Raw genomic sequence first — 17,203 nt, 5'->3', positions numbered from 1 at the left:
TCTTTGCGGTGTAGGAATGGCTGAAATGCATGCAAAGATTACGTGACATTTTAAGGATGTCTTGCAGTGGGATGGTGGATTTTAGGAACCGCTTGACAACCAGATTGAACACGTGAGCCATGCATGACGCATGGCACAACCTTCCTTGACGCAGAGCAGACACCATGTTCTTTCCGTTGTCGGTCAACATGGTTCCGATTTTCAGTTTGCGTGGAGACAGCCATCTGTCGATTTCTCTGTTCATTACACTCAGAAGTTCCTCCCCTGTGTGACTACGTTCGCCAAGGCATACCAGGTGCAGCACAGCGTGACACCGTTGCGCCCTGCACATGTGATATGCCGGTCGGGTAATGGGACTTGGCACGGGGGTGGCGGCTGAGGACACGGCGGAAGAAGAGGTGGTAGAGGCGGACATGTTTGCTGGACCAAGGACGTGCAAACGTGGAGGCAAAAGCGTCGTGACCTGTCCAAGTTGCTGGTGCGGCTGTGCCGGCACCACGTTCACCCAGTGGGCCGTAAATGACATGTACTGTCCCTGACCGTAGTTACAGCTCCACACGTCGGCGCTGCCGTGCACTTTGGCAGAGACCGACATGCTCAAAGACTGGCCCACCATCTCTTCTACATGTGAATGCAGGGGTGGCACTGCCTTTATGGCGAAGAAATGACGGCTTGGCACTCTCCACCGCGGCGCGGCACAAGCCATCATTTCTCGGAAAGGTGCTGAGTCCACCAGTTGGAAAGGGAGGGACTGCAGCACCAGCAACTTGGACAGGAGGACGTTCAGCTTTTGCACCGTCGGGTGCGTGCTCGCAAACTGTTGTCTCTTGGAAACGGATTCCAAGAAAGACTGTTGACGGAATCCGAGAAGAGGAGTAGCAGGAGAAGGAGCATCTGAACGAGCGGAAGATGCCAACGAGCGACAACTCCCCTCAGCAGAGGTGTTGGAGCCTTGACTGGCTGATAGAGGGCGATTGACGACGTCGGGTGACGGAGCAAGTAACGGAGCGGGTGATGGAGCGGGGGCTGGGGCAGGCAGAACCGCCGTATCTTTATCACGGTTTTCCCAGGCCACCGAATGGTGACGCTGCATATGCTGACGCAACGCTGTAGTCCCAACATGGGCCCCCTGGCCACGCTTGCATTTCTGGCCACATAGTCGACATACGGCTACGTTTACTTCCTCGGGCGGCTTGACGAAAAATTGCCACACCACCGAGTAGGAAACTTTGCCCCCGCTACTCCTCACTGGCTGACTGCTACTTCCTCCGTGCGCACCGGCACCACTACTGGCCGTGGTGGTAGGCTGCAGTGGAGCTGGTGCTCTACTATGTGGCCGTTTGGCTCCACTGACACTGATGCGACCCTGCTGCCTCCTGGGCAACCCACCGACTGTTTCGCTCGCTGCCAAGCTGGCACCCTCTTCTCCTGATGATGCAGAAGAAATTGCCTGATGACGACGAGGCAGCCAAGTGCGATCAACCTCCTCATCATCAAGTAGGGTCTCCGCCTCACTACTAGCCCCCTCGGCTGCGTCTGGGTCAGGAGACAGACCTGTCTCTAGACCGGCTACCGAGCCACTCTCCTCGCCAGTACTTGTTCGCCTGGCTGCTGAAAAGGCGGATGTCTCCCCCCGTTCCTGACCGCCCTCTGTTAGCTCTTCCTCACTACTGTACAGTGGGGCTGAGCCCACAGCATGCGATACTTCGCTTGGTGAGGGAACAGCAAAGGACAGGGGCAGGTAGAGGACACGTGATTTCAGTGGGCTTGGTCCCGGGCCATGCCAACTAACGGTTGTGTCTGACGTACCCACCGACCGTTGGCTGTAGGTGTCAGAGGTGACCTGGGAAGAGGAAGACGACCGAGCCAACCAATCAATGACGGCAGGGTTGTCGGTGGAGACACGACCGCTGGATGACACCGGGAGCACTGGCCTCTGGCTGCGAATACTGCTGCCTCGACCCCTTCCTCTGCTGCCACGTCTGCTCGCTCCTAAAACATTGCCTCCTCTGCCACTCCTCTGCATGTTGTCTGACATACTATTTAATTCAACGATTAGGTGTCCCTGAGTAACAATTCTCTGGCACTCAGTAACAATTCTGTCTGTCCCTGAGTATGAATTCTGTGGCCCTGAGTAACAATTCTGTGTCTGTGCGAGTAACAATTCTGTGTCTGTGCGAGTAACAATTCTGTGTCTGTGCAAGTAACAATTTTGTGTCTGTGCGAGTAACAATTCTCTGGCACTCAGTAACAATTCTGTCTGTCCCTGAGTAACAATTCTCTGGCACTCAGTAACAATTCTGTCTGTCCCTGAGTAACAATTCTCTGGCACTCAGTAACAATTCTGTCTGTCCCTGAGTAACAATTCTCTGGCACTCAGTAACAATTCTGTCTGTCCCTGAGTATGAATTCTGTGGCCCTGAGTAACAATTCTGTGTCTGCGCGAGTAACAATTCTGTGTCTGTGCAAGTAACAATTTTGTGTCTGTGCAAGTAACAATTTTGTGTCTGTGCGAGTAACAATTCTCTGGCACTCAGTAACAATTCTGTCTGTCCCTGAGTAACAATTCTCTGGCACTCAGTAACAATTCTGTCTGTCCCTGAGTAACAATTCTCTGGCACTCAGTAACAATTCTGTCTGTCCCTGAGTAACAATTCTCTGGCACTCAGTAACAATTGTGTGTCTGTGCAAGTAACAATTCTGTGTCTGTGCAAGTAACAATTTTGTGTCTGTGAGAGTAACAATTCTCTGGCACTCAGTAACAATTCTGTCTGTCCCTGAGTAACAATTCTCTGGCACTCAGTAACAATTCTGTCTGTCCCTGAGTATGAATTCTGTGGCCCTGAGTAACAATTCTGTCTCTGTGCGAGTAACAATTCTGTGTCTGTGCAAGTAACAATTTTGTGTCTGTGAGAGTAACAATTCTCTGGCACTCAGTAACAATTCTGTCTGTCCCTGAGTAACAATTCTCTGGCACTCAGTAAGAATTCTGTCTTCCCTGAGTAACAATTCTCTGGCACTCAGTAACAATTCTGTCTGTCCCTGAGTATGAATTCTGTGGCCCTGAGTAACAATTCTGTCTCTGTGCGAGTAACAATTCTGTGTCTGTGCAAGTAACAATTTTGTGTCTGTGAGAGTAACAATTCTCTGGCACTCAGTAACAATTCTGTCTGTCCCTGAGTAACAATTCTCTGGCACTCAGTAACAATTCTGTCTGTCCCTGAGTATGAATTCTGTGGCCCTGAGTAACAATTGTGTGTCTGTGCAAGTAACAATTCTGTGTCTGTGCAAGTAACAATTTTGTGTCTGTGAGAGTAACAATTCTCTGGCACTCAGTAACAATTCTGTCTGTCCCTGAGTAACAATTCTCTGGCACTCAGTAACAATTCTGTCTGTCCCTGAGTAACAATTCTGTCTGTCCCTGAGTATGAATTCTGTGGCCCTGAGTAAGAATTCTCTGGCACTCAGTAACAATTCTGTCTGTCCCTGAGTATGAATTCTGTGGCCCTGAGTAACAATTGTGTGTCTGTGCAAGTAACAATTCTGTGTCTGTGCAAGTAACAATTTTGTGTCTGTGAGAGTAACAATTCTCTGGCACTCAGTAACAATTCTGTCTGTCCCTGAGTAACAATTCTCTGGCACTCAGTAACAATTCTGTCTGTCCCTGAGTATGAATTCTGTGGCCCTGAGTAACAATTCTGTCTTTGTGCGAGTAACAATTCTGTGTCTGTGCAAGTAACAATTTTGTGTCTGTGAGAGTAACAATTCTCTGGCACTCAGTAACAATTCTGTCTGTCCCTGAGTAAGAATTCTCTGGCACTCAGTAACAATTCTGTCTGTCCCTGAGTAACAATTCTCTGGCACTCAGTAACAATTCTGTCTGTCCCTGAGTAACAATTCTGTCTGTCCCTGAGTATGAATTCTGTGGCCCTGAGTAAGAATTCTCTGGCACTCAGTAACAATTCTGTCTGTCCCTGAGTATGAATTCTGTGGCCCTGAGTAACAATTGTGTGTCTGTGCAAGTAACAATTCTGTGTCTGTGCAAGTAACAATTTTGTGTCTGTGAGAGTAACAATTCTCTGGCACTCAGTAACAATTCTGTCTGTCCCTGAGTAACAATTCTCTGGCACTCAGTAACAATTCTGTCTGTCCCTGAGTAACAATTCTCTGGCACTCAGTAACAATTCTGTCTGTCCCTGAGTAACAATTCTCTGGCACTCAGTAACAATTCTGTCTGTCCCTGAGTAACAATTCTGTCTGTCCCTGAGAATGAATTCTGTGGCCCTGAGTAAGAATTCTCTGGCACTCAGTAACAATTCTGTCTGTCCCTGAGTAACAATTCTCTGGCACTCAGTAACAATTCTGTCTGTCCCTGAGTATGAATTCTGTGGCCCTGAGTAACAATTGTGTGTCTGTGCAAGTAACAATTCTGTGTCTGTGCAAGTAACAATTTTGTGTCTGTGAGAGTAACAATTCTCTGGCACTCAGTAACAATTCTGTCTGTCCCTGAGTAACAATTCTCTGGCACTCAGTAACAATTCTGTCTGTCCCTGAGTAACAATTCTGTCTGTCCCTGAGTATGAATTCTGTGGCCCTGAGTAAGAATTCTCTGGCACTCAGTAACAATTCTGTCTGTCCCTGAGTATGAATTCTGTGGCCCTGAGTAACAATTGTGTGTCTGTGCAAGTAACAATTCTGTGTCTGTGCAAGTAACAATTTTGTGTCTGTGAGAGTAACAATTCTCTGGCACTCAGTAACAATTCTGTCTGTCCCTGAGTAACAATTCTCTGGCACTCAGTAACAATTCTGTCTGTCCCTGAGTATGAATTCTGTGGCCCTGAGTAACAATTCTGTCTCTGTGCGAGTAACAATTCTGTGTCTGTGCAAGTAACAATTTTGTGTCTGTGAGAGTAACAATTCTCTGGCACTCAGTAACAATTCTGTCTGTCCCTGAGTAAGAATTCTCTGGCACTCAGTAACAATTCTGTCTGTCCCTGAGTAACAATTCTCTGGCACTCAGTAACAATTCTGTCTGTCCCTGAGTAACAATTCTGTCTGTCCCTGAGTATGAATTCTGTGGCCCTGAGTAAGAATTCTCTGGCACTCAGTAACAATTCTGTCTGTCCCTGAGTATGAATTCAGTGGCCCTGAGTAACAATTGTGTGTCTGTGCAAGTAACAATTCTGTGTCTGTGCAAGTAACAATTTTGTGTCTGTGAGAGTAACAATTCTCTGGCACTCAGTAACAATTCTGTCTGTCCCTGAGTAACAATTCTCTGGCACTCAGTAACAATTCTGTCTGTCCCTGAGTAACAATTCTCTGGCACTCAGTAACAATTCTGTCTGTCCCTGAGTAACAATTCTCTGGCACTCAGTAACAATTCTGTCTGTCCCTGAGTAACAATTCTGTCTGTCCCTGAGAATGAATTCTGTGGCCCTGAGTAAGAATTCTCTGGCACTCAGTAACAATTCTGTCTGTCCCTGAGTAACAATTCTCTGGCACTCAGTAACAATTCTGTCTGTCCCTGAGTAAAAATTCTGTGGCCCTAATAACGTTTCTGTGGCCCTAAGTAACAATTCTCTGGCACTGAGTAACAATTCTGTCTGTCCCTGAGTATGAATTCTGTGGCCCTAACTAGCGTTTCTTTGTCCCTAAATAACGATTCTGTGGCCCTCATTAACAAGTCTGTGTCCCTGAGTAATGGTTCTCTGTCCCTAAGTAACTTCTCTCTGTCCCCAATTCTCGTTTCTGTGGCCCTAACTCTGTCCCTGTCCCTAGTACAGAGCGGTCTGCCTCTGTTCAATGACTGCAGGCAAATGAAGATTTCCAAAATGGCCGCTATATATACCTCGACCATTACACAGTGCTGGCTGGCTGGCTGCTGATTGGCTGATGCGATCACATGTCGTTGAGGAATGCATTATGGGGCAGCGCGCCTTGTCTGCGCGCCTTCCCCGACATCCCCGCTCCGTCGCCGCACATGTCAGCCGCCATTTTCGGAAAAATTTCGATTCGCGCGTCCGAATTAGGCTGTTTTTCGGATTCGGCACGAATCGAAATTTTTCCGATATTCGACTCGAATTCCACTTCGGATACTTCGATTCGCTCATCTCTAATCTTAATCTATCCATCTTATTAAAAACTTCTCCCTTTCTGTCTTCCATATCCTTATATGACCCAATTTCCTCCCCTACCAATATATCTCTCAATTGCGCCTCTTGTTTTATAATCCATTTCCCTGCTATACTATCCATACCCGGGATCAAATATTTTGTGTTCCTAAGTGGTATTAATTGTGAATTAAAAACCCACCCTTTTTGTCTGTGTAATAAATCCCATTCTTTTAGAACATTCAAAGTATACTTACTAGTGCTCTCCTCTAATTCCCTATATTGTGCTGGTACCCAAATACTTTTACTTAAACTTATTCCACTCAGTGCTTTCTCAGTTTTAACCCAACTTTTCTCCGGATTATGGATCCAGTCAAAAATTCTCGCAATAATCCCCGCTCTATAATATCTCCTGAAATCTGGTACTCCCAATCCTCCTCTCTCTTTACTTCTAGTCAATATCTCATAGCCTATTCTAGGTTTTTTATTTCTCCATATATATTTTATCATCATTTTCCTAAGTTCTTTAAAATATGTCTCTGGGAGCTTAATTGGGATCATTTGAAATTTGTATAATACTTTAGGGACAAGTATCATCTTTATCAGGTTTATGCGTGCCATCCACGATGGGTTTCCATTTCCCACCCTTCTCAGCTCCACCTTTATCTCATTTAATAGTGCTATATAATTGGCTTTATATAAGTTCGTAGTTGAGGCTGATAATTTTATTCCTAGATATTTTAAATCTTTATCTCTCCAAAGGAAAGGGAATTCCTCTTTTAGTTTTTCCTTTTCTTCATTTTAAAGGTTGATATTTAAAATTTCAGTCTTTGTCGGGTTTATTTTCAGATTCGACAGTTCTCCATACTCACTGAATGCTTTCATTAAATTTGGAAGTGATGTTCTGGGATTTCCTACATAGAACATCAAATCGTCCGCATACGCCGCTACCTTATTTTCTCTATCTCCTATCTTTATTCCTTTTATATCTATATTCTTCCTAATCCTAGACAGCAAGGGCTCCAGTGATAATACATATAACAGTGGGGACAATGGACATCCCTGTCTTGTACCATTTGACATCTTAAAATACTCTGATCTTCCTCCATTTACCATTATGGTGGCGGTAGGCCCTCTATCTAACTCTCCAATCCACCCTCTTATTCTATCTCCCATTCCTAATGCTTCCAGGGTGTCCATCATAAAACCCCAACTTACTCTGTCGAATGCCTTCTCGGCATCTATCGACATCAATATCATTGGGGTTTTCCCTTTCTTGCCCTCTTGTGTAAGCAGCAGTGATCTCAGAGCGTTGTCTCTACCCTCTCTTCCTGGAACAAACCCCACTTGATCTCTATGTATCCACTCCGGCATCAGTTCTTTTAATCTATTTGCCAACACCTTTGCAAATATTTTAGTGTCTACATTCAATAGCGCTATTGGTCGATAACTCGCACATTGCGAGGGATCTTTATCTTCCTTCTGAATCAGTACTATATTAGCCTGTAACGATTCTCCCCTCATCTCCATCCCATTCCCCAAGGCGTTCATATAAGTCTTCATCTTGGGTATTAAAAGCTCTATATATTTTTTATAGTATTTAACTGTGTATCCGTCTGGACCCGGACTTTTCCCTCCCGCCATGCTTTTTAACGCTATTTTTATTTCCTCTGAAGTTATTTCTTCCTCTAAAGAGTTCAGTTGTATTTCTCTTAATTTCGGTAGACCTGCTTCCTCTAGGTATATCTTTCTTTTCCCCCTATTTACTATTTCCATTTTCTTAAACTTATCCTGGGGTATAATATTATACAACTCATTGTAATACTCTTTAAATATTCTGGCAATATCCTTAGTTGAGTGTAGAAATTCACCCTTGGGGTTTCTTATTTTCTCAATATAATTTCTATTTTTCTTCTTTCTTAAAGTTCTCATTAAATACTTTCCCGGCCTATCTCCCCATCTATACCTTTCACATGTTATTTTATTAAAGACTCTTCTTTTTTCTTCCTCCATTACATTCTCTAGTTCTTCTTTCTTCTTTATTAACCCCTGCATTATCTCCTTAGATCTTTCCCTTTTATGCACCTGTTCAAGATCATTTATTTCATTTAATAATCTATTTATCTTTTCTTTCCTTTCTTTATTCTTTTTTGCCCCCATTGCAATGAGCAGACCTCTGATGTAAGCTTTATGAGCTTCCCACACCGTTGCTACCGATACATCCTCTGTCTCGTTCTCTTCAAAAAACCACTCAATTTCCCTCTCAATTCTTCGACTAATCTCTTCATCCATGAGGAGTGCCTCATTCATCCGCCACACATATCCCTCTCTCTCTTCTCTACCCCATCTTAACCTCATTTCTACCGGGGCATGATCCGATAGGGTGCTTACTCCTATTTTTACTTCCCCCACCCATTCTATCATTTGGTGTTCTACTAATATGTAATCTAGTCTAGAATAAGTCTCATGTACTTGCGAAAAGAAAGTATAATCTCTCTCTTTCATATTCCTAATTCTCCAGATGTCCACCAGTTGACACTCATGCATCCTTTTTTTTAACCTTCTCAAGGACTTGCTTTCCTCTCTCCTCACACAGGAAGTGGTATCCATCTTCAGGTCTATACAGAGGTTAAAATCACCCGCCACTAACATACACCCTTTTTTAAAGTCCATCAATCTCTTCAACACTTCTCTCACAAATGTCACTGGCTTCTTATTTGGACTATATATATTTGCTATTGTGCACTCAATTCCCTGTAATTTACCTCTCAAAAATAGGAACCTTCCCTCCGGGTCCGTCAATCTCTCCTCAACCACAAACCTTATATTTTTAGCAAAGCCTATAGCAACTCCTTTTGCTCTTTTAATTGGTGAATCCGCATAAAACCATGTCGGAAAGTATCTGGTTCTCAGTCTAACCTTCGACTCTATCTCTAAGTGTGTTTCTTGCAAGAATATCACTGAGGATTTTCTATGTTGTAGTTCTTTAAATAACCTAAATCTCTTTCCTGGACAATTTAGCCCTTTTACATTATAGGTTATATATTGGATTTCTTCCATCTTACTCTTTTCCTCCTGACTCCTTTTCCTCCTTACTTTCCTCTTTCTTATACCTGTAGAGCGTATTTATCCCGCTAACCTTTTCTCTCCCCTTATCCCTCCCCCCCCTCTTCCCACAATCCCTCCCCTCTCCCTCCCCTCCATCCCCTCCCCCCAACCTCACCACCATCCCTCCCCCCCCTCCCCCCTCTTTTTAGGCCTTCACTTTGCCTATTCATCATTTGTGGAACTAACATCCACCTTTGATTTGGTCCTTAGTGCTACACTCCTCCCATGGCTAGCCTCCCCTCCATCCAGATCTCCCTATTGACCCCTTTCTACTTGTACTTCTTAACAAAAAGGGGAAGAATTAGAGCAAAGCTAGAGGACTGAAGGATGAAACAGGAGGCAAATTAGGGAAACGGAGGGGCAGAGAGAAAAAAAAAAAAAAAAAAAAAAACATCTCTCCCCTCCACCCCCTTCTTTATGGAGCTTCTATACTGTTCGCAAGTACGTCTCTTAGAGGCTGATCCCTCTTTGCAGATCCCTCTCCTAGGTCGATCACTGTGTAAAGAGGTAAATCGCATCTTAGAGTTCGGAAACGAAGAGTTGGAACTCTGCACTGCTGTCCCGTCTGCGTGCCCAGTCTCGACTGTAAAAGTGGGAAGAAGGTATACCCTTTTACGGAGGATAGACAGCAGGACCTTTTTGCCCTGAATATCAGCTTTACATCCAATCAGCCCTTTTATCTTTGATGCATAGAAAAGTAGACAGACAAATATATAGATTGATAGATAGATAGATAGATAGATAGATAGATACCAACCGGGCATCCGCTTTTACCACAGAGTAAACTCAGACCAAATAATGTTCCAGAAAAGTAATCCACTCTGGCCAGAGCACAACACATGTAAAAAGGACACAATACTGACAAGAACATTAGACGCCCCACGCTCAACATGTTTCTGGCTGACATATTTTTCATTGCTTATTCACAATCAAAGTAAAAAACTTAAGACCGACAAACACTGTTTACTCTAAACAGTTAATGTTACTCCTGGCCCCTTCTCTGCACTGTATATTGTCTTTGCAATAAACTCCTCTCTTATCTTTCTATAGTCTGTGTTACACTGTACATTATACTTTTGACCCATTCTCTGGGTAGTGTATGTTGTACTCCTGACCTTTTTTCTGTATAGTCTTTATTGTACATTAAAAAGCTATGTTTCACATTACACTTCTGACCTCTTCTCAGCATATTCTGATTCTTTGATATGAAGGGCTTATGGAGCTTCTTTTTTTTTTTTTTTATAAATATTTATTTATTTTCAAGTCTTATACATGTCATTTCAACATTTCTATTATTATAATTATCAAAACAGTAATTTATATGATTTATTTGACCATATATATAAACTTCCTTTTCTTACCACCCCCCCTCCCAAAACTCCCCCTCCCCTCCCCCCCTTCCCTCTCCCACCCACGCTCCACTTTCCTTTTTCTCTCATTAACTCCATATCTTTCTATTCTTCCTAAACCCTATTCTAATTCCACTTCCAGGAATATTATCTCCTCATATATTTCATCTTTACTTTATATTCTTCCCAGACTTTCCATTTTTTTTTATACAACTCCAACTTGTCCTCATATGTATAATACAATCTTTCTGTCCCGGATAGCTGATTTACTCTACTTATCCAATCCTCCTAAGTTGGCACCTCTCTTTTCTTCCAGAACCTGGGATCAGACTCTTTGCTGCGGTCAAGTATTGCCATATCCCGAGACTCTTGTATACTTTCGTAGAGAGCTTCGAGATATGGAGGAGACATAGTTCTGGATCCAATCCTATATTGATTTTAGTCATTTTCCCTATTACATAAACTATCTTCCGCCAAAACACCTGTATTTCTGAACACTCCCACCACATGTGATACCACGTGCCAACCTCACCACATCCTCTCCAACACATCCGTGACATCTCCGTATTCATCTTGTGCTCTACATTAGGGGTAATGTGCCATCTATTCAAACACTTATAATTTACTTCTACTTCCCTCATACTAATATTTTCATGAATTAATGTGAACATTTTCCTCTTCTCCTCCTCCTCTATTTTCCTTCCTATATCTCTTTCCCATTTCTCTATGTGCATTAATTTTGTGTCAGTGTCAATCTCCAATAATATCTTGTGTATTTTTGCCATTCCGTGTCTACCATTTCCCCGTGTCTCAAATAATCTCTCAAATGGGTTTCAATCCTTTCTAGTTCTTATGGGCTTAGGGAGACTCTCAAAAAAATACTTCAGTTGGTAATATCTTAATCTATCCATCTTATTAAAAACTTCTCCCTTTCTGTCTTCCATATCCTTATATGACCCAATTTCCTCCCCTACCAATATATCTCTCAATTGCGCCTCTTGTTTTATAATCCATTTCCCTGCTATACTATCCATACCCGGGATCAAATATTTTGTGTTCCTAAGTGGTATCAATTGTGAATTAAAAACCCACCCTTTTTGTCTGTGTAATAAATCCCATTCTTTTAGAACATTCAAAGTATACTTACTAGTGCTCTCCTCTAATTCCCTATATTGTGCTGGTACCCAAATACTTTTACTTAAACTTATTCCACTCAGTGCTTTCTCAGTTTTAACCCAACTTTTCTCCGGATTATGGATCCAGTCAAAAATTCTCGCAATAATCCCCGCTCTATAATATCTCCTGAAATCTGGTACTCCCAATCCTCCTCTCTCTTTACTTCTAGTCAATATCTCATAGCCTATTCTAGGTTTTTTATTTCTCCATATATATTTTATCATCATTTTCCTAAGTTCTTTAAAATATGTCTCTGGGAGCTTAATTGGGATCATTTGAAATTTGTATAATACTTTAGGGACAATTATCATCTTTATCAGGTTTATGCGTGCCATCCACGATGGGTTTCCATTTCCCACCCTTCTCAGCTCCACCTTTATCTCATTTAATAGTGCTATATAATTGGCTTTATATAAGTTCGTAGTTGAGGCTGATAATTTTATTCCTAGATATTTTAAATCTTTATCTCTCCAAAGGAAAGGGAATTCCTCTTTTAGTTTTTCCTTTTCTTCATTTTAAAGGTTGATATTTAAAATTTCAGTCTTTGTCGGGTTTATTTTCAGATTCGACAGTTCTCCATACTCACTGAATGCTTTCATTAAATTTGGAAGTGATGTTCTGGGATTTCCTACATAGAACATCAAATCGTCCGCATACGCCGCTACCTTATTTTCTCTATCTCCTATCTTTATTCCTTTTATATCTATATTCTTCCTAATCCTAGACAGCAAGGGCTCCAGTGATAATACATATAACAGTGGGGACAATGGACATCCCTGTCTTGTACCATTTGACATCTTAAAATACTCTGATCTTCCTCCATTTACCATTATGGTGGCGGTAGGCCCTCTATCTAACTCTCCAATCCACCCTCTTATTCTATCTCCCATTCCTAATGCTTCCAGGGTGTCCATCATAAAACCCCAACTTACTCTGTCGAATGCCTTCTCGGCATCTATCGACATCAATATCATTGGGGTTTTCCCTTTCTTGCCCTCTTGTGTAAGCAGCAGTGATCTCAGAGCGTTGTCTCTACCCTCTCTTCCTGGAACAAACCCCACTTGATCTCTATGTATCCACTCCGGCATCAGTTCTTTTAATCTATTTGCCAACACCTTTGCAAATATTTTAGTGTCTACATTCAATAGCGCTATTGGTCGATAACTCGCACATTGCGAGGGATCTTTATCTTCCTTCTGAATCAGTACTATATTACCCTGTAACGATTCTCCCCTCATCTCCATCCCATTCCCCAAGGCGTTCATATAAGTCTTCATCTTGGGTATTAAAAGCTCTATATATTTTTTATAGTATTTAACTGTGTATCCGTCTGGACCCGGACTTTTCCCTCCCGCCATGCTTTTTAACGCTATTTTTATTTCCTCTGAAGTTATTTCTTCCTCTAAAGAGTTCAGTTGTATTTCTCTTAATTTCGGTAGACCTGCTTCCTCTAGGTATATCTTTCTTTTCCCCCTATTTACTATTTCCATTTTCTTAAACTTATCCTGGGGTATAATATTATACAACTCATTGTAATACTCTTTAAATATTCTGGCAATATCCTTAGTTGAGTGTAGAAATTCACCCTTGGGGTTTCTTATTTTCTCAATATAATTTCTATTTTTCTTCTTTCTTAAAGTTCTCATTAAATACTTTCCCGGCCTATCTCCCCATCTATACCTTTCACATGTTATTTTATTAAAGACTCTTCTTTTTTCTTCCTCCATTACATTCTCTAGTTCTTCTTTCTTCTTTATTAACCCCTGCATTATCTCCTTAGATCTTTCCCTTTTATGCACCTGTTCAAGATCATTTATTTCATTTAATAATCTATTTATCTTTTCTTTCCTTTCTTTATTCTTTTTTGCCCCCATTGCAATGAGCAGACCTCTGATGTAAGCTTTATGAGCTTCCCACACCGTTGCTACCGATACATCCTCTGTCTCGTTCTCTTCAAAAAACCACTCAATTTCCCTCTCAATTCTTCGACTAATCTCTTCATCCATGAGGAGTGCCTCATTCATCCGCCACACATATCCCTCTCTCTCTTCTCTACCCCATCTTAACCTCATTTCTACCGGGGCATGATCCGATAGGGTGCTTACTCCTATTTTTACTTCCCCCACCCATTCTATCATTTGGTGTTCTACTAATATGTAATCTAGTCTAGAATAAGTCTCATGTACTTGCGAAAAGAAAGTATAATCTCTCTCTTTCATATTCCTAATTCTCCAGATGTCCACCAGTTGACACTCATGCATCCTTTTTTTTAACCTTCTCAAGGACTTGCTTTCCTCTCTCCTCACACAGGAAGTGGTATCCATCTTCAGGTCTATACAGAGGTTAAAATCACCCGCCACTAACATACACCCTTTTTTAAAGTCCATCAATCTCTTCAACACTTCTCTCACAAATGTCACTGGCTTCTTATTTGGACTATATATATTTGCTATTGTGCACTCAATTCCCTGTAATTTACCTCTCAAAAATAGGAACCTTCCCTCCGGGTCCGTCAATCTCTCCTCAACCACAAACCTTATATTTTTAGCAAAGCCTATAGCAACTCCTTTTGCTCTTTTAATTGGTGAATCCGCATAAAACCATGTCGGAAAGTATCTGGTTCTCAGTCTAACCTTCGACTCTATCTCTAAGTGTGTTTCTTGCAAGAATATCACTGAGGATTTTCTATGTTGTAGTTCTTTAAATAACCTAAATCTCTTTCCTGGACAATTTAGCCCTTTTACATTATAGGTTATATATTGGATTTCTTCCATCTTACTCTTTTCCTCCTGACTCCTTTTCCTCCTTACTTTCCTCTTTCTTATACCTGTAGAGCGTATTTATCCCGCTAACCTTTTCTCTCCCCTTATCCCTCCCCCCCCCTCTTCCCACAATCCCTCCCCTCTCCCTCCCCTCCATCCCCTCCCCCAACCTCACCACCATCCCTCCCCCCCCTCCCCCCTCTTTTTAGGCCTTCACTTTGCCTATTCATCATTTGTGGAACTAACATCCACCTTTGATTTGGTCCTTAGTGCTACACTCCTCCCATGGCTAGCCTCCCCTCCATCCAGATCTCCCTATTGACCCCTTTCTACTTGTACTTCTTAACAAAAAGGGGAAGAATTAGAGCAAAGCTAGAGGACTGAAGGATGAAACAGGAGGCAAATTAGGGAAACGGAGGGGCAGAGAGAAAAAAAAAAAAAAAAAAAAAACATCTCTCCCCTCCACCCCCTTCTTTATGGAGCTTCTATACTGTTCGCAAGTACGTCTCTTAGAGGCTGATCCCTCTTTGCAGATCCCTCTCCTAGGTCGATCACTGTGTAAAGAGGTAAATCGCATCTTAGAGTTCGGAAACGAAGAGTTGGAACTCTGCACTGCTGTCCCGTCTGCGTGCCCAGTCTCGACTGTAAAAGTGGGAAGAAGGTATACCCTTTTACGGAGGATAGACAGCAGGACCTTTTTGCCCTGAATATCAGCTTTACATCCAATCAGCCCTTTTATCTTTGATGCATAGAAAAGTAGACAGACAAATATATAGATTGATAGATAGATAGATAGATAGATAGATAGATAGATAGATAGATAGATAGATAGATAGATACCAACCGGGCATCCGCTTTTACCACAGAGTAAACTCAGACCAAATAATGTTCCAGAAAAGTAATCCACTCTGGCCAGAGCACAACACATGTAAAAAGGACACAATACTGACAAGAACATTAGACGCCCCACGCTCAACATGTTTCTGGCTGACATATTTTTCATTGCTTATTCACAATCAAAGTAAAAAACTTAAGACCGACAAACACTAACTGTTTACTCTAAACAGTATATGTTACTCCTGGCCCCTTCTCTGCACTGTCTATTGTCTTTGCAATAAACTCCTCTCTTATCTTTCTATAGTCTGTGTTACACTGTACATTATACTTTTGACCCATTCTCTGGGTAGTGTATGTTGTACTCCTGACCTTTTTTCTGTATAGTCTTTATTGTACATTAAAAAGCTATGTTTCACATTACACTTCTGACCTCTTCTCAGCATATTCTGATTCTTTGATATGAAGGGCTTATGGAGCTTCTTTTTTTTTTTTTTTATAAATATTTATTTATTTTCAAGTCTTATACATGTCATTTCAACATTTCTATTATTATAATTATCAAAACAGTAATTTATATGATTTATTTGACCATATATATAAACTTCCTTTTCTTACCACCCCCCCTCCCAAAACTCCCCCTCCCCTCCCCCCCTTCCCTCTCCCACCCACGCTCCACTTTCCTTTTTCTCTCATTAACTCCATATCTTTCTATTCTTCCTAAACCCTATTCTAATTCCACTTCCAGGAATATTATCTCCTCATATATTTCATCTTTACTTTATATTCTTCCCAGACTTTCCATTTTTTTTTATACAACTCCAACTTGTCCTCATATGTATAATACAATCTTTCTGTCCCGGATAGCTGATTTACTCTACTTATCCAATCCTCCTAAGTTGGCACCTCTCTTTTCTTCCAGAACCTGGGATCAGACTCTTTGCTGCGGTCAAGTATTGCCATATCCCGAGACTCTTGTATACTTTCGTAGAGAGCTTCGAGATATGGAGGAGACATAGTTCTGGATCCAATCCTATATTGATTTTAGTCATTTTCCCTATTACATAAACTATCTTCCGCCAAAACACCTGTATTTCTGAACACTCCCACCACATGTGATACCACGTGCCAACCTCACCACATCCTCTCCAACACATCCGTGACATCTCCGTATTCATCTTGTGCTCTACATTAGGGGTAATGTGCCATCTATTCAAACACTTATAATTTACTTCTACTTCCCTCATACTAATATTTTCATGAATTAATGTGAACATTTTCCTCTTCTCCTCCTCCTCTATTTTCCTTCCTATATCTCTTTCCCATTTCTCTATGTGCATTAATTTTGTGTCAGTGTCAATCTCCAATAATATCTTGTGTATTTTTGCCATTCCGTGTCTACCATTTCCCCGTGTCTCAAATAATCTCTCAAATGGGTTTCAATCCTTTCTAGTTCTTATGGGCTTAGGGAGACTCTCAAAAAAATACTTCAGTTGGTAATATCTTAATCTATCCATCTTATTAAAAACTTCTCCCTTTCTGTCTTCCATATCCTTATATGACCCAATTTCCTCCCCTACCAATATATCTCTCAATTGCGCCTCTTGTTTTATAATCCATTTCCCTGCTATACTATCCATACCCGGGATCAAATATTTTGTGTTCCTAAGTGGTATCAATTGTGAATTAAAAACCCACCCTTTTTGTCTGTGTAATAAATCCCATTCTTTTAGAACATTCAAAGTATACTTACTAGTGCTCTCCTCTAATTCCCTATATTGTGCTGGTACCCAAATACTTTTACTTAAACTTATTCCACTCAGTGCTTTCTCAGTTTTAACCCAACTTTTCTCCGGATTATGGA

This window comes from Staurois parvus, unplaced genomic scaffold (assembly GCF_062004578.1).
Source record: "Staurois parvus isolate SC_StPar_1 unplaced genomic scaffold, SC_StPar_1.0 ptg001834c, whole genome shotgun sequence".
NCBI classification, from domain to species: domain Eukaryota; kingdom Metazoa; phylum Chordata; class Amphibia; order Anura; family Ranidae; genus Staurois; species Staurois parvus.
Note: the sequence above shows the minus strand (reverse complement) of the source record.